This window comes from Salminus brasiliensis, chromosome 14 (genome assembly GCF_030463535.1).
Source record: "Salminus brasiliensis chromosome 14, fSalBra1.hap2, whole genome shotgun sequence".
In the NCBI taxonomy this organism is placed as follows: domain Eukaryota; kingdom Metazoa; phylum Chordata; class Actinopteri; order Characiformes; family Bryconidae; genus Salminus; species Salminus brasiliensis.
In genome coordinates, this window is record NC_132891.1 from 24,066,565 (window position 1) to 24,082,114 (window position 15,550).

The 15,550-nt window shown below is 36.5% G+C and overlaps 1 long non-coding RNA gene across 1 annotated transcript; it reads right to left on the reverse strand.

The window, feature by feature from the left end:
- Nucleotides 1-4,855: 4,855 nt before the first annotated feature.
- LOC140534940 (uncharacterized) lies at nucleotides 4,856-6,224 on the reverse strand. Its single transcript, XR_011977490.1, has 3 exons — nucleotides 6,166-6,224; nucleotides 5,007-5,120; nucleotides 4,856-4,883 (listed from the first exon to the last, which is right to left on the reverse strand). It is a non-coding gene; the product is annotated as an uncharacterized lncRNA (long non-coding RNA).
- Between the last annotated feature and the right edge of the window lie 9,326 nt (nucleotides 6,225-15,550).

Sequence of the window (15,550 nt, forward strand, 5' to 3'; positions counted from 1 at the left end):
ATAACAATGGGCAGGGGGGGGGGACTGGTCCTAAGCTCAAGGCATATGCCTTCTTCTGCAGACATGGAAGGCCTGGCTGCTCACAACCATTGGAATGCTAATAAACCTGGCACGAGACGATGGAGAGAATACAGAGATAGAAAATGTCATGACATGAATGTAATAATGGAAATAATGCCATGAAATAAATACCACTGAAATGCTTCACTCGGTAGGGGTCATATCAGTGTCTGTAAAAAACATACAAAGCATGACATCCTGCCCTTGTATTACACAGAAATGAGGAGAAATTTAGTTCAAATGAGAGCTGTCTTATGTTCAAACTGGGGCCAGGTTCTGTGCAGTAACTGCATCCATACGTTTGCATCCATGAATTGAAAGTCCTTAGTAGTGCTCATGTCAGTCATTTTTACACAAATAACACGTATGTGACAGAAGAGATTCAAAATAATCTTATTAGTTTAAATTGAAACCTATGTCTAGCTTAGACCTCAGCCTAGACAAGCCACTGACCATTGTAATAAATCGAATAAAATAGGACTATAATAAATGTAAAACAGAAGAGGCAGTGAGCTAGATGATGGGGGCTGTTAATGTTTTAATAGAACTAATTACACTCATTTATCCAGACATTACATGCTGCAAAATGCATTTTACATGAGACAACCACACATTGCTGGACCCCCTGACAGATATCTTCATTATGCGCACATGCACTCAGTCTCTAATGTTGTTGAACTGTGCAGGTTTAGTGTGAAGTGATGTAAGGGGATTGAGTTTGTAAAAAAGTTGAGTCTACTGGCCTCCAAGTGGGTTGTCCTCACAACTGCACAACTATACGCTTTGACTTTGGCTATGTTTTATACTTTAGTTGGAGAAGTGGGCAGGGAAGAGGAGGAGTACTCAGTACAGCTGGTTATTCTAGTGTTCTACAGCTTTGTCTGACGTTACCACACCAAGGACTGGTATAGCGATATTCAGTTTCCCTGAATGGCTTTGTAGCATATTTCTGTTATAGAGGACCCTAACCCTCATATATAGGTATTGAAGTTACAGTTATTGCCACTATCATAGCCACAGTTACTGTCACAGTTAATGTTACTGTGTGATAGTAACAGTAATCCACGGATGAGGTCGTTTACAGTTGCAGTATTAATGCATAGTACTAAGTACTTAATGCAGAACTGCTGTAACACAGTATTGTGCAAAAGATGACTAGAGCAGAACAGGCAGTGATGGGAATGCAGTGCAGGTGATATACAGATGTACAATGATGCTGAGTAACAGATTAATTTGATGGATTGGAGTGTAGATTTGTACAATCTGATGGCTGTAGAAAGAAATGACCTGTCAAAGTGTTTTTCCTGCAGCGAGGTCTGCTGCCCATTGTGTGCTCTCTGTCCATGTAGTGATTTGTGGACTGGGTTCTTCATGATCACGGACACCTTTGCCACCTATCCCATTACCCTCTCCAGCACCATCTCCACTGTGTCCAGTTTAGCCCCCAGGACTAAGTTGGTCAGTCTAATGATCTTGTTCAGTCTGTTTGGGTCTTTTGTTGTAGTACTGCTGCCCAGCACACAATGGCACCACAGATTTGTAGAAAGTTCATAGCAGCTAGGTTGTCACACCAAAGAACTTCAGCCTTCAAAAAGTAGCGCTGGCTTTGGCTCTTCTTGTACAGCTTGAACAATTGAACACCCAAATATAGTCCAAGACTAAGCTTAATCCCTGTGCAGGAAATCGGCCCCTGTAGTTTCATGGTTCTTTCATAAGAGTCTGGAATTTCATCTTCATGCTGGAATAGTATTTAAGGGACATTACGTTCTAGAGAATATGCACACGGTTACATATAGAGCTTCCCTATATGTTTGGCGAACATGAGAACTGCACTACTATGTCCTCAGGCGGAAGCCATTTTCCGCACAGAACAAGAACTTTACTGCAGCTCGAACGACTTTCTCTCTTTATTCTTTAACATGGAGTTAATTCTCACAAGGAACAAACTTGAACAGCCAACTAGCTGGCACTTACTTGTCGTCATCAACTCAATGCATGGATATCACCAGCTGAACTGAATTGGTTGGCAGGGGAGTGTAACTGAACTGAAAGGCGATGCACACAGCATCAGAGCTCCTGCTTCTCTCTCTCACTCCATACGTCATTTCCAGTTCTCCTGCAGTGTGAGTGTTAATAATTGGACATCTGATGTTAGTGCTGCAGCTTTCTGTTCTGACAACACAGGCAATGCGTGACTGGTTTTACATTGTGGAGGAAGAAAAGCAGAACCACTGTGACAGTTAATTAGAGGAGTCAGGCGTTCAGTCACTTCCTCCTGAGTCTGGAACATGGTCACTCTGTGAGGTTGAAAGCACAGTTTAGTGCAAGTGGGCAAAAAAGGGGGTAAAAATGTCAGGTCTAATGGTCTTCATTGTCAGAATCTGAAACTTTCCTTTGAAAGTCTGAGTTTAATGAGTTTAAATGAAGTCACGAAAATGGTTCATGTCAAAATTAACGTACCAGAATCCCAAGTCAAAACGTCAGCGAATACAAAAGTAATCGAAGCATACATCAGAAACAGCAGTGCTGCTAGAGTTTTTAAACGTTGTGTCCACTCACTGTCTACTCGATTAGACACTCCTACCAAGTTGGTAGGTGTGTACAATTACAAGCAAACGTCTCCAAAGCAGAATGACAAGCTCGGTTTGTCTATAGAGTGAACAGTGAAAACTCCAACAGCACTTCTGTGTCTGATTCAGTCACACCAGTGCAATAAACTGGTACTATCTGGGTGGCGGATTATTCTCAGCACTGCAGTAACACTGACAGGGTGGTGGCGTGTTAGTGTGTGTTGCACCAGTGCGAGTGAGTCAGACACACAGCAGTGCTGCTGGAGTTTTTAAACAGCTCAGTGTCACTGAGAATAGTCCACCAATCACAAATATCCAGTCAACAGCCTCCTGTGACCAACTGTCACTCTTGGCTTACATTACAAATCGGACTTGCTCATGCTAGTTTCTTCACTACAACATCTGGAAATGATAGTCTTGTGGAGGTCCTGAATACTAAAGAAAAAGGTAAAGATGTGCTGGCAAAGTACACAGGGAAAAAGATGGATTACAGTATGTAACTGTACAACAAGACCTATATGGTCAGTGGAACTGATCAAATGGAAAACGTGCAGAAACAATGGGGTTCTTTTATTGAACTGTCATGCTGGCTAAGCTAGACATGGACGGGTGAACACTCGCAGGGACGGTGCGATGCATGATAACGTTTTATTCAAATTAACAAGGGGAAAACACAAGAGTGCAGCAATAACAGAGGGATAAACAAGACAAACGTGAAAACGTGAAGGCCACCTGAGGCTGGTAGGCAGCCAGGGAGCAAAGCGAGGCTGGGCCACCCTAACGGAGGGAGGAAGCCAAATACAGGAACCCTAACCTTACGTGACTAGAGTGCAAAGGAACCGGACGCCGAATCTCACTGGCGACCAACCAGTGAACCAGACAGCGAACTCCCTCTGAACGTGAAACAGCTCCGATAGAGCATACACTACCGAAACCCGTAGACTCTCCTAGAAGTCTCATGAACGTGAGGCCAACATAATGCTTGGCGTCGCAAGAGTAATTCTCGGCCCAGACCTTAGCGTTTGCTCCCCTTTTGTACCCCAGCTCTCAGGTGACCCAAATCAGAACATGATAACAGGAATCGGGTGTCAACGTAAAAGTCCTTGAACATGAAGCCTGTGGTCTGCGGTTCGGGACCGCCCTCGGGATGGGTGCGGCGACGCGGACCTGACATGAACATGCTCACTAGAGTATAAACACAGTATAAAGATTATGTAAGGGTTTAAGTGTACGATGTGGAAGGGGCACTTTGCTCCATGTAAAAATGTATTTGAACTGTATTTGAATTACCTAAATTACCTACAACTTAATGTTATTGTCACAGATTTCACATTTAAAAATTAATTCCACAAGTTCATGATGTCTGGGAGGCAACCTGAACATGGCTACTTACCAGTTACTCAATATAGATCCCCCCTTTTCTGTTGCATGCCCAAGAATAGGCCTTCAATCACATGTTGCAACCCCACTGGATCATCTGATCTGGGGTCATGTGGAGCTGTAAAGAATATTTGTCAGGTTAAGGTGGTTGACATTAAAAGTAAATCTAACATATTGAGATAAAGACAAAACAGTAAATGACTAAACAACGTGGGATGTAAAATTAAAAGACGACACCCATAAATGTTTTGCCAAGAAAATCTGAGAATCTATCTATAGTTTGCTCTTTTTTCGTTTTATGGTGACTAATAAGTATTCCAACATTTTGATAGAGAAAGTCACATCACTTATGCAATGAGAAAGCAATTATACAAATAATTTTGAAGTTTGTTTGCCATGGTCACTCTATCAGTTAAAAGGGCAGGTGTTAAGATATACTTGTAAAAAACATGCAATGTGATCATATCCACTCGAGCTGTAATTATGAAGGAACTGATAAATTTACTGTTTCACCAGGGCTTAGTCAACAAATATGATCAATGAAAAGTAGGGCAAAAAAGCACAATACATGAGCACTGTAAGTAAAGGTTTACTTCCCAGCCTTACTCATGTATTTTGTAGTTAGAGCCATTCGTGACAAAAAGCTGTTAAATATGGTAGTGCCTGCCCCTGTTTGGTTTCTGGCACCCCGCTGCACCTACAGCATTTATATCAGATGTCAAATCTTTGAAGTTTAAAAACACCACCAATATGGTAAAATACTTAACTGTGTGCTAGACAATACACAATTACCTCACATTTTGTAGAACGCCCCTTGGCATGCAGAAAAGTCTAAGTCAGGTTTTGTATTTTTGGGAATGTCTGAGCCGGCTTCTGCAGATAGGGCCAATATCCACACATTATATCAGTGCAGAAGAACTTTCCATTTGTTTTTGTGGCCAGTTCTTCTTGCAAAAACGGAGGATTGGCAAATATCTCCCCAATACATGTTCAGACCTTTAAGCAAACTGCCACCTCCAGGACCTCTTCATCACATATGATGTTTGTCTTTTTAGAGGTCTCTCTGGCTGCAGCCCATGTTGATGTCCCACAGATTCCTTTTCCATGTACCTGTAACACAATGTCATTATAGAATATATACAAAAATTAAATCCTGCTTCACTATGTACTGTCTAAAGTGTTTTGACAAATATCTTACTGGCTTGGCCTTTTTACGAATGAACTCAACAAATGTTGCTATATCTTTATCACTGGTCAAAAAAATGCCATCAAAAATGTCTGTTCCTCTAAAGAAAACATTAAAGATAATAGAGATACTCCGTAGAGATTCTGACAGTTTACAGTTATCAATAATAACATAACTCTTTATTTTGCTAAAATGATGTAGTGTTCGGTTTCCATCGACAGACACAGCAACTGTATCTAGGGTGCAAACTGGGCAAGAGAAGTGGTCAATGCTACAGAATTTTTCTTTTTCATGATGACAATATGTTCATTCAAGGAAAGCTTTTTGGAAGATACACAAATCACCACAAATGTTCCCATTCTGGAATTAGGAAAATACTGAATAACAGTGGCATGCTAATTACAGACCTGCACAAATAAGGACAGGTGGCTTTTCAACAGCTTCACTCTTCCAAATTGTTGTGAACAACATTTTAGGTGTGAAAAATACATACCAATAACTTGGTGTGCATTTACATCCGCAAAGCATTGTTCACTAGCTGAAGCTTCAGATGTTCTTGCATTTTCTGGAATGAATTTTTTTAAATACATTTTCATACATACACAGAACATGCAAATCAACATGACGTATGTTTCCTCATAGAGGATGGGAAGCTGAACCATTTTTGTTAATGTTCAGCGACTCATGAGACACTAACTAGCTTTTTTCCAGTGGTGATCTTCACTGAAGTTCTCTATTAGTCAAGGACTAGGTTTAATGCAAGTCTGGGAAACCAGCCCAGATAGTTCTAACATTCAGATGATTAACCTCAAATAATCAAATTAGTCCATTTTTACAAAACCCATCATGTAAAATTCTGTAATTCTAAGGTCACATGGTGTGTTTCTGTACTGTGCTTACATTTGTTAACTAAGGGAGTATAAAAACTAACCAGAAAACCAGCTAACATAAACTCTACCATTAACTCACCTGTCCACGTGTCGACCTGGTCCCTGCAAGAGGCAGAGAAAGATAATGAGAATCAATGATGAATAGAAGTTCAAAGCTGTAAAAAAAAAAAAAGAGAAAGATCATAATTACACACAATTAGATCCAGTATGAAATCAGTAAGTACAGCATACGAGATCTCTAGCCAGCACATCGTGACAACCACAGAAAAACACCAGCTGCTTTATCTAGCAAGCGCACCTCATTAGCCACCTAGCGCTAGCTAGCTAATGTACGAGCTCAGCTGACACCTCACTCTACACTAATGAATTAGCAGACAGTGTCTCCCGTTCCCTTATCTTCATATAAGCTTTTGGTAAAAGATATGTTAGAAGAACCTCTGATTTAACCACAAAACTATATGAGAATGGCCACAACTACAGCTCACTGTGTACCTGATGCTATGTTAGAGGCTGCATTAGTCTAGCCACCTAGCTAGCTGTTACCTACTAGCTAGATAAGTCACCCTTAATCAGTAGAAAGTACCCAGTTCCCCTATATCTTAAACCTAAAAAGTGGTCAGAGGTACGTATATCCCATGAGACCAGGCTGATTATTTCACTGATCAATTAAAAACAATAAAGATAGATATATACAGGCAGATAGATATATAGATAGATATATTGGCATAACATATAAAATCATGAAATGTAATATATAGTAACAGTAAATTACTATTAGGCCCATATTTAAAGACAGATTTGGGATTACTGAAAGAACCCTGTTGATGACAGGAGTGATTTTAATGTGTTCAGGTGTTGGTGCAGGTGTGTATACATGAGTAAACTCAGGTGAGCACCAGTTCACAAATGCATCTTTCAAAAGTCAGAGAAACAGCTGCTGCTGGAACTTTAGAACTGTGTCTTTATGATGTAATAATGTTCTATTATCAATCATTCCATTAAACTCCCAGTCGCTCCTCTGATCCTCCAGCTGCAGACATGTAACCAGCACCCTCTCCACACATCAGGACAGCAAATGTAGGACAAACAGTCTTTTCATTATTCCTGCCCACCGTGGCAGTGTGCTTTAGTCTTGAGGTTGCTGAACTGACTGGCTGCTGATGTGTGTTTTAATTTTAACTGGGTTAAAGTTGTAATGTTGAGAAGCTGATGATGTTTTTGGGAGGTGGACAGACTCAGTTATTAAAGTTTGCTAGTGGTGAAAAATTTAATCTATTGATCTATGTAGGATTAGAAAGTTAGAAAAATTGATAAGTAAGAAACAGTTACAAAGAAAATAAAGATAGAAAAAAGACAGACAGAAGAAGTAGACAAACATACAGACTAAAATATACATAGATAGATAAAGAGAGAGAGAGAGAGAGAGAGACAGCTGAACTACAGATGGACTAAAGATACTTGAAATAAAAAAAGAGAAACATCCTGACTGTTCTACAATTCATTCAATACAGTCATTTATCTAACTGTCTTAAAAATTCTCCAAATGGATAAAAAAATGACAGGTTAACAGACACATAGCAAGATAGATAAATAGACAGATAAAGAGTTTTCTATTCAGTATAAGAGGTAGGTTGACATTTAATTAAAATAATTCTTTATGTTTTTCTATTTACATGATAAACAGCATTATCTCATTTCTTATTTTCAGAAACAGGACTGAAAAAAAGACAAACACTCTGACTGTCCTAGAATTTCACCACCTGGATAAAAACAATGACAGACAGACACATAGCTAGATAGCTAAACAGAATGTGTTTAACAGAATTATCTGATTTTTTTCATTACAGAAACCTGTGTTTAAAACGAAACAAAGACAAACAACCTAACTGTCCTAGAAATTCTCCAAGTGGATAAAAAAAAATGACGGGTTTATAGACACATAGCTATTTAGATAAATTGACAGATAAATAGTTAGATAGATGAATTTCTCCGAATTTTGTGCTCTCAGTATAAGAGGTAAGGGGTCATTTAATTATATTAACTCTTAATATTTTTCTATTTACATGAATAAAAGCAATAACTAATTCCCTCTTTTTTATTACAGGAACCTGTGTTTGAAATGAAACAAGGACAAACACCCTAACTGTCCTACAATTTTACCAACTGTAAAAAAAAAAATGACGGGTTTATAGACACATAGCTAGCTAGCTAGATAAACAGACAGATAAATAGTTAGATGGATGAATTTCTCTGAGTTTTGTGCTCTCAGTAGAAGAGGTAAGAGATAATTCAATTTAAATAATTCTTTATATTTTTCTATTTACATAATAAACAGCATTAACTGATTGTCTTTGTTTCATTTCAAACACAGGTTCCTGTAATGAAAAAAATAAAACACCCTGACTACACAATAATTTCACCAACTAGATAAAAACAATGACGGGTTAATTGACACATAGCTAGCCAGCTAGATAAATTGACAGATAGTCAGATAGATGAATTTCTCTGAGTTTTCTGCAATCTGTATAAGAGGTAAGGGCTAATTAAATTAAATAAATTCTTAATATTTTTCTATGCACATGATAAACAGCATTATCTGATTTATTTTTTTCATTACAGGAACCTGTGTTTGAAATGAAACAAAGACAAACACCCTGACTGTCCAATAATTTCACTAACTAGATAAGAAAAATGACAGGTTAATAGACACATAGCTAGCTAGCTAGATAAATAGACAGACAAATAGTTAGACAAATGAACTTCTCAGAATGTTCTCTTCAGTATAAGAGGTAGGTTGACATTTAATTAAAATAAACCTTTATATTTTTCTATTTACATGATAAACAGCATTAACGGATTCCCTCTTTTTTATTACAGGAACATGTGTTTGAAATGAAACAAAGACAAACACCCTAACTGATCTACAATTTTACCAAATGGATAAAAAAAAATGACGGGTTAATAGACAAATAGCTGGCTAGCTAGATAAATTGACAGATAAATAGTTAGATAGATACATTTCTCTGAGTTTTCTGCTCTCAGTATAAGAGGTAAGGGCTAATTAATTTAAATACATTCTCAATATTTTTCTGTTTACATGATAAACAGCATTAACTGCATTATCTAAATTTCTTTTCTTTCATTACAGGAACCTGTGTTTGAAATGAAACAAAGACGAACACCCTAAGTGTCCTACAATTTCACCAACTCGATAAAAACAATGACGGGTAAATTGAAACATAGCTAGCCAGCTAGATAAACTGATAGATAAATAGTCAGATTTCTCAGATGTTTGTGCTCTCAGTATAAGAGGTAAGGACTAATTAAATTAAATACATTCTCAATATCTTTCTATTTACATGATAAACAGCATTAACTGCATTATCTGATTTCTTTTCTTTCATTACAGGAACCTGTGTTTGAAATGAAACAAAGACAAACACCCTGACTGTCCAATAATTTCACCAACTAGATAAAAACAATGACGGGTTAATTGACACATAGCTAGCTGCCTAGATAAATAGACAGATAAATAGTTAGACAGATACATTTCTCTGAGTTTTCTGCTCTCAGTATAAGAGGTAAGGGGTAATTCACTTAAAATAATTCTTAATATTTTTCTATTTACATGATAAACAGCATTAACTGATTTCTTTTTATCATTACAGGAACCTGTGCTTGAAATGAAACAAAGACAAACACCCTAACTGTCCTACAATTTCACCAACTGGATAAAAACAATGACGGGTTAATTGAAGCATAGCTAGTTAGCTAGATAAACTGACAGACAAATAGTTAGATAGATGAATTTCTCTTTTTTTGTGCTCTCAGTATAAGAGGTAAGGGGTCATTTAATTATATTAATTCTTAATATTTTTCTATGTACATGATAAACAGCATTATCTGATTTCTTTTTTCATTATAGGAACCTGTGCTTGAAATGAAACAAAGACAAACACCCTGACTGTCCAATAATTTCACCAACTAGATAAAAACAATGACGGGTTAATTGACACATAGCTGGCTAGCTAGATAAATTGACAGATAGTCAGATAGATGAATTTCTCTGAGTTTTCTGCAATCTGTATAAGAGGTAAGGGCTAATTAAATTAAATAAATTCTTAATATTTTTCTATGTACATAATAAACAGCATTATCTGATTTATTTTTTTCATTACAGGAACCTGTGTTTGAAATGAAACAAAGAAAAACACCCCGACTGGCCCACTATTTCATCAATTGGATTAAAACAATGACTGGTTAATTGACACATAGCTATGAAGCTAGAAACTTAGACAGATAAATAGTTAGATAGATGAATTTCTCAGAATTTTGTGCTCTCAGTATAAGAGATATAAGAGTATAAGAGATATTGATATTTTTCAATTTGCATAATAAACAGCATTATCTGATTTATTTTTTTCATTACAGGAACATGTTTGAAATGAAACAAAGACAAACAAACTGACTGTCCTACAAATTCTCCAAATGGATAAATAAAAAAAAATGGGTTAATTGACACATAACTAGCTAGATAGATAAATTGACAGATAAATAGTTAGATAGATGAATTTCCTGAGTTTTGTGCATTCTGTATAAGAGGTAAGTGCTAATTAAATTAAATAAATTCTCAATATTTTTCTATTTACATGATACACAGCATTAAGTAATTCCCTCTTTTTTATTACAGGAACCTGTGTTTGAAATGAAACAAGGACAAACACCCTAACTGTACTACAATTTCACCAACTGGATAAAAACAATGACGGGTTAATTGAAGCATAGCTAGCTAGCTAGATAAACTGACAGATAAATAGTCCAACAGATGAATTTCTCTTTTTTTTGGTGCTCTCAGTATAAGAGGTAAGGGCTAATTACATTAAATAAATTCTTAATATTTTTCTATTTACATGATACACAGCATTATCTGATTTCTTTTTTTCATTACAGGAACCTGTGTTTGAAATGAAACAAAGACAAACACCCTTACTGTCCAATAATTTCACCAACTAGATAAAAACAATGATGGGTTAATTGACACATAGCTAGCTAGATAAATAAATAGACAGATAAATAGTTAGACAGATAAACTTATTTATGATAAACAGCATTAACTAATTCCCTCTTTTTTATTACAGGAACCTGTGTTTGAAATGAAACAAAGACAAACACCCTAACTGATCTACAATTTTATCAAATGGATAAAAAAAATGACGGGTTAATAGACAGCTATCTAGATAAATAGACAGATAAATAGTTAAATGAATTCATCTGAACTTTGTGCTCTCAGTAGAAGAGATAAGAGGTAAATCAATTGAAATAATCCTTAATATTTTTCTATGTACATGATAAACAGCATTATCTGATTTCTTTTTTCATTACAGGAACGTGTGTTTGAAATGAAACAAAGAAAAACACCCCGACTGTCCTACTATTTCATCAATTGGATTAAAACAATGAGGGGTTAATTGACACATAGCTAGGAAGCTAGAAAATTAGACAGATAAATAGTTAGATAGATGAATTTCTCAGAATTTTGTGCCCTCAGTATAAGAGAAGAGGTCATTTAAATAAAATAATTCTTAATATTTTCCTATTTACATGATAAACAGCATTAACTGCATTATCTGATTTCTTTTTTTCATTACAGGAATCTGTGCTTGAAATGAAACAAAGACAAATAATTTCACCAACTAGATAAAAACAATGACGGGTTAATTGACACAAAGCTGGCTAGCTAGATAAATTGACAGATAGATTAATGTCTCCGAGTTTTCTGCAATCTGTATAAGACGTAAGGGCTAATTAAATTAAATAAATTCTCAATATTTTTCTATTTACATGATAAACAGCATTATCTGATTTCTTTTTTTCATTACAGGAACCTGTGTTTGAAATGAAACAAAGAAAAACACACTGACTGTCCTATTTCATCAATTGGATTAAAACAATGACGGGTTAATTGACACATAGCTAGGAAGCTAGAAAATTAGACAGATAAATAGTTCAATAGATGAATTTCTCAGAATTTTGTGCTCTCAGTATAAGAGGTAAGGGGCAATTCATTTAAAATAATTCTTAATATTTTTCTATGTACATGATAAACAGCATTAACTGATTTATTTTTATCATTACAGGAACCTGTGTCTGAAATGAAACAAAGACAAACACCCTGACTGTCCAATAATTTCACCAACTAGATAAAAACAATGACGGGTTAATAGACACATAGCTGGCTAGCTGGATAAATTGACAGATAGTAAGATAGATTAATTTCTCAGAGTTTTCTGCTCTCAGTATAAGAGGTAAAGGCTAATTAAATTAAATAAATTGTCAATCTTTATTTTATTTACATGATAAACAGAATTATCTGATTTCTTTTTTTCATTACAGGAAAAACACCCTGACTGTCCTACTATTTCATCAATTGGATTAAAGCAATGACGGTTTAATTGACATAGCTAGGAAGCTAGAAAATTAGACCGATAAATAGTTAGATAGATAAATTTCTCAGAATTTTGTGCTCTCAGTATAAGAGGTAAGGGGTCATTTAATTACATTAATTCTTTATATTTTTACATTTGCATGATAAACAGCATTATCTGATTTCTTTTTTTATATTACAGAAACCTGTGTTTGAAATGAAACAAAGACAAACACCCTGACTTTCCTAAAAATTCTCCAAATGGATAAAAAAAAAGGACGGGTTAATTGACACAAAGCTAGGTAGCTAGATAAATAGACAGATAAATAGTTTTGTGCCCTCAGTAAAAGAGGTAAAGGGTAATTCAATTAAATACATTCTTAATATGTTTCTATTTACATGATAAACACATTATCTAATTTCTTTTTCATTACAGGAACCTGTGTTTGAAATTAAAGAAAGATGCACACCCTGACTGTCTTACAATTTCTGCAACTGGATAAAAACATTGACCGGTTAACAGACACATAGCTAGCTACCTAAATAAATAGAAAGATAGAAAGATAGCTAGCTAGATAGATGGATTCCAAGTAAGTCTGGGGGCAGGGTCAGTTGTGGTCCTAAGCCGCTAGTGAATTTATCACCACAAGGGGCGCTGGAGTACTAGCAAAAGAAGCAAAGATAGTCAGGCAACAGATAATCGCCAAACTGTTTAAACACAGCTAGCTAAAATCAGGTTGGCCAAAAGATTTAAGATTGTCGTAAGCTTGTTACCAGCACAAATCATCTTTGATATGTTCCAAGACCCGAAATAAGCTTTCAGGAACAGGACAGCAGTGAGATAACCATACCTGTCAAAATAGGACACAAAACATTATTGACACTGGAGCTAGTCACATCATGATAACACCACAGTGTCTTCCAGAATCCCAGTTTAAGAGTACAGGTAAACTTGGGGTCAGGTGTATACATAGAGATGAACAGGTATACCCCACAACTAAACTCACAGTTAACATCAATAACCAAAGCTACATATTAAAGGTAGACATAATGCAAAAATCTGCTCATGCTGTCATTTTAGGTAGAAATATATCCCGATTCTGGTATATCTTTTAAACACTGAGCAGAGAACTGCAGTGGTTATGGCTGTAACAAGGTTGTAGGCTAGAAAGGTTTAAACTGCAAACAAAACAGTTGAGTTTTAAAAGAATTGCCATATGCTGTCAAACCAAAATGCAAGAAAACAAAAAGGACAGGAAAAAAATAGAGGCACAAAAATAGTGGAACAATTGGATACACCCATAAGTGAAACATTTGCCTTACCTGGTGACATAGCAATGTTGCAAAGGCAGGATGAAACACTCAAACCCTTGTTTTTAGACTGTGCTAAGGAAAGAGAATAAGCTCAGGGAAGTCAACTCATTCTGAAAGACAACAAGCTCTAGGTCAAAAATGGTGTTGAGCGATTACTGGTTCCCAAATGTCTCAGAGATGAAGTTTTAAAGCTGGGTCATTCGGACCCGTGGCCAGGTCAATTGGGTCAGGCTAAAACACACAGCAGATTTGCAAGTCGATTTTACTGGCCAAGTCAGCTGCTAGATATAGCTGAATTTAGTAATGTCTGTCCAGAGTGTCAGTTAACAGCATCTGAGAAAAAGTCAGACAGGGTGCCATTAATAAGTCTGACAGTTATTGACATGCCATTTTCACGGATTGCCATGGATATAATACGCCCTTTACCAAGAGGCCGGGGAGGAAATTGCCATATTTTAGTAATCTGGGTCTATGCTACCCGGAAGCATTTGCTCTGAGAAAGACTGAAAAGCTAAACATCCTGTCCTACGTTCTCAAGATGAGGGACAAGCTGAGGGAGCTGAAGGAAAGGATACCAGCTAGGCTGTTTAAAGAACAACCAGGACAGACAAGCCTCATGCATCACATTATCTGGTACTGGTATCTGGTATCGGTCACTGGTAGCTGACTCATCACCAGCCCATACACAGTAGAGACTTGTGACTATGTGACATGTTAACTACCTGGTGATTCTGGGGGAATGAGGGCGCTGCAATTTCACCAACTGGATAAAAACAATGACGGGTGGATAGACACATAGCTAGCTAGATAAATAGATAGATAGTTGGATAGATGAATTCCTCTGAATTTTCTGCTCTTAGTATAAGAGGCAAGGGGTCATTTAATTCAAATAATTCTTTACATTTTTCTATTTAAACAATAAACAGCATTTTCTGCTTTTCTCTTTCATTACAGAAACCTGTTTCTGAAATAAAACAAAGAGAGATGTCCTGACTGTCCTACAATTTCTTCAACTGGATCAAATCTGTCTAGTTAGGTAGATAGACAGATACGTAGCACGCGTAAATGTAACACAGGAGCTACGTCAGCTAACTCAGTGTCTACACCAGCCGTTACACCACAATAGGAATTTCTATTGAGGGACAGATCAACCATAGGTTGGGATTCTTCAGGGGTTTGGACCAGTGTTGATATCTCACTAGGTACTCTAAGGAGAGCTTGGACAGAGATGCGATGGACCAGTGAGTACAGGGTTAAAGATATAATCATATTTATTCACAGAAATGATGTGACCTTCTTCTTATGTGTGTGTGAATAGTTGTGAGTGGCTAATAGGAAAGAAAAAAACATATAAAAATGGAGTAGGAGGTATAAATGAGTTATAAGAGGAAACTGTAGTTCAATGAGGCTCTATAAAAAAAATAACAGTACTGGAAAAATGCACAAGTTCAGATTTAACAACAAAACCCAATACACATAAGGCCCTCAACAAAAGCTTAAATGGTAGTAAAATAATAAACTTCAGAGTCAAGAATTCATGAGATATTTTACTCAACTTTCAACAATATAACAGTCCTTTAAGTCTGAAATGTGAACCAACAGTTTTTTCCTTTTGTTATAATCAATGTTCCTTTCTGGAGTAATATCGTCTCAAAGTGTCAGAAAAGTGTGTTTAAATCTTCACTACCCGGATAGACTAAGGTTTTGTGTGTGTGTGTGTGTGTGT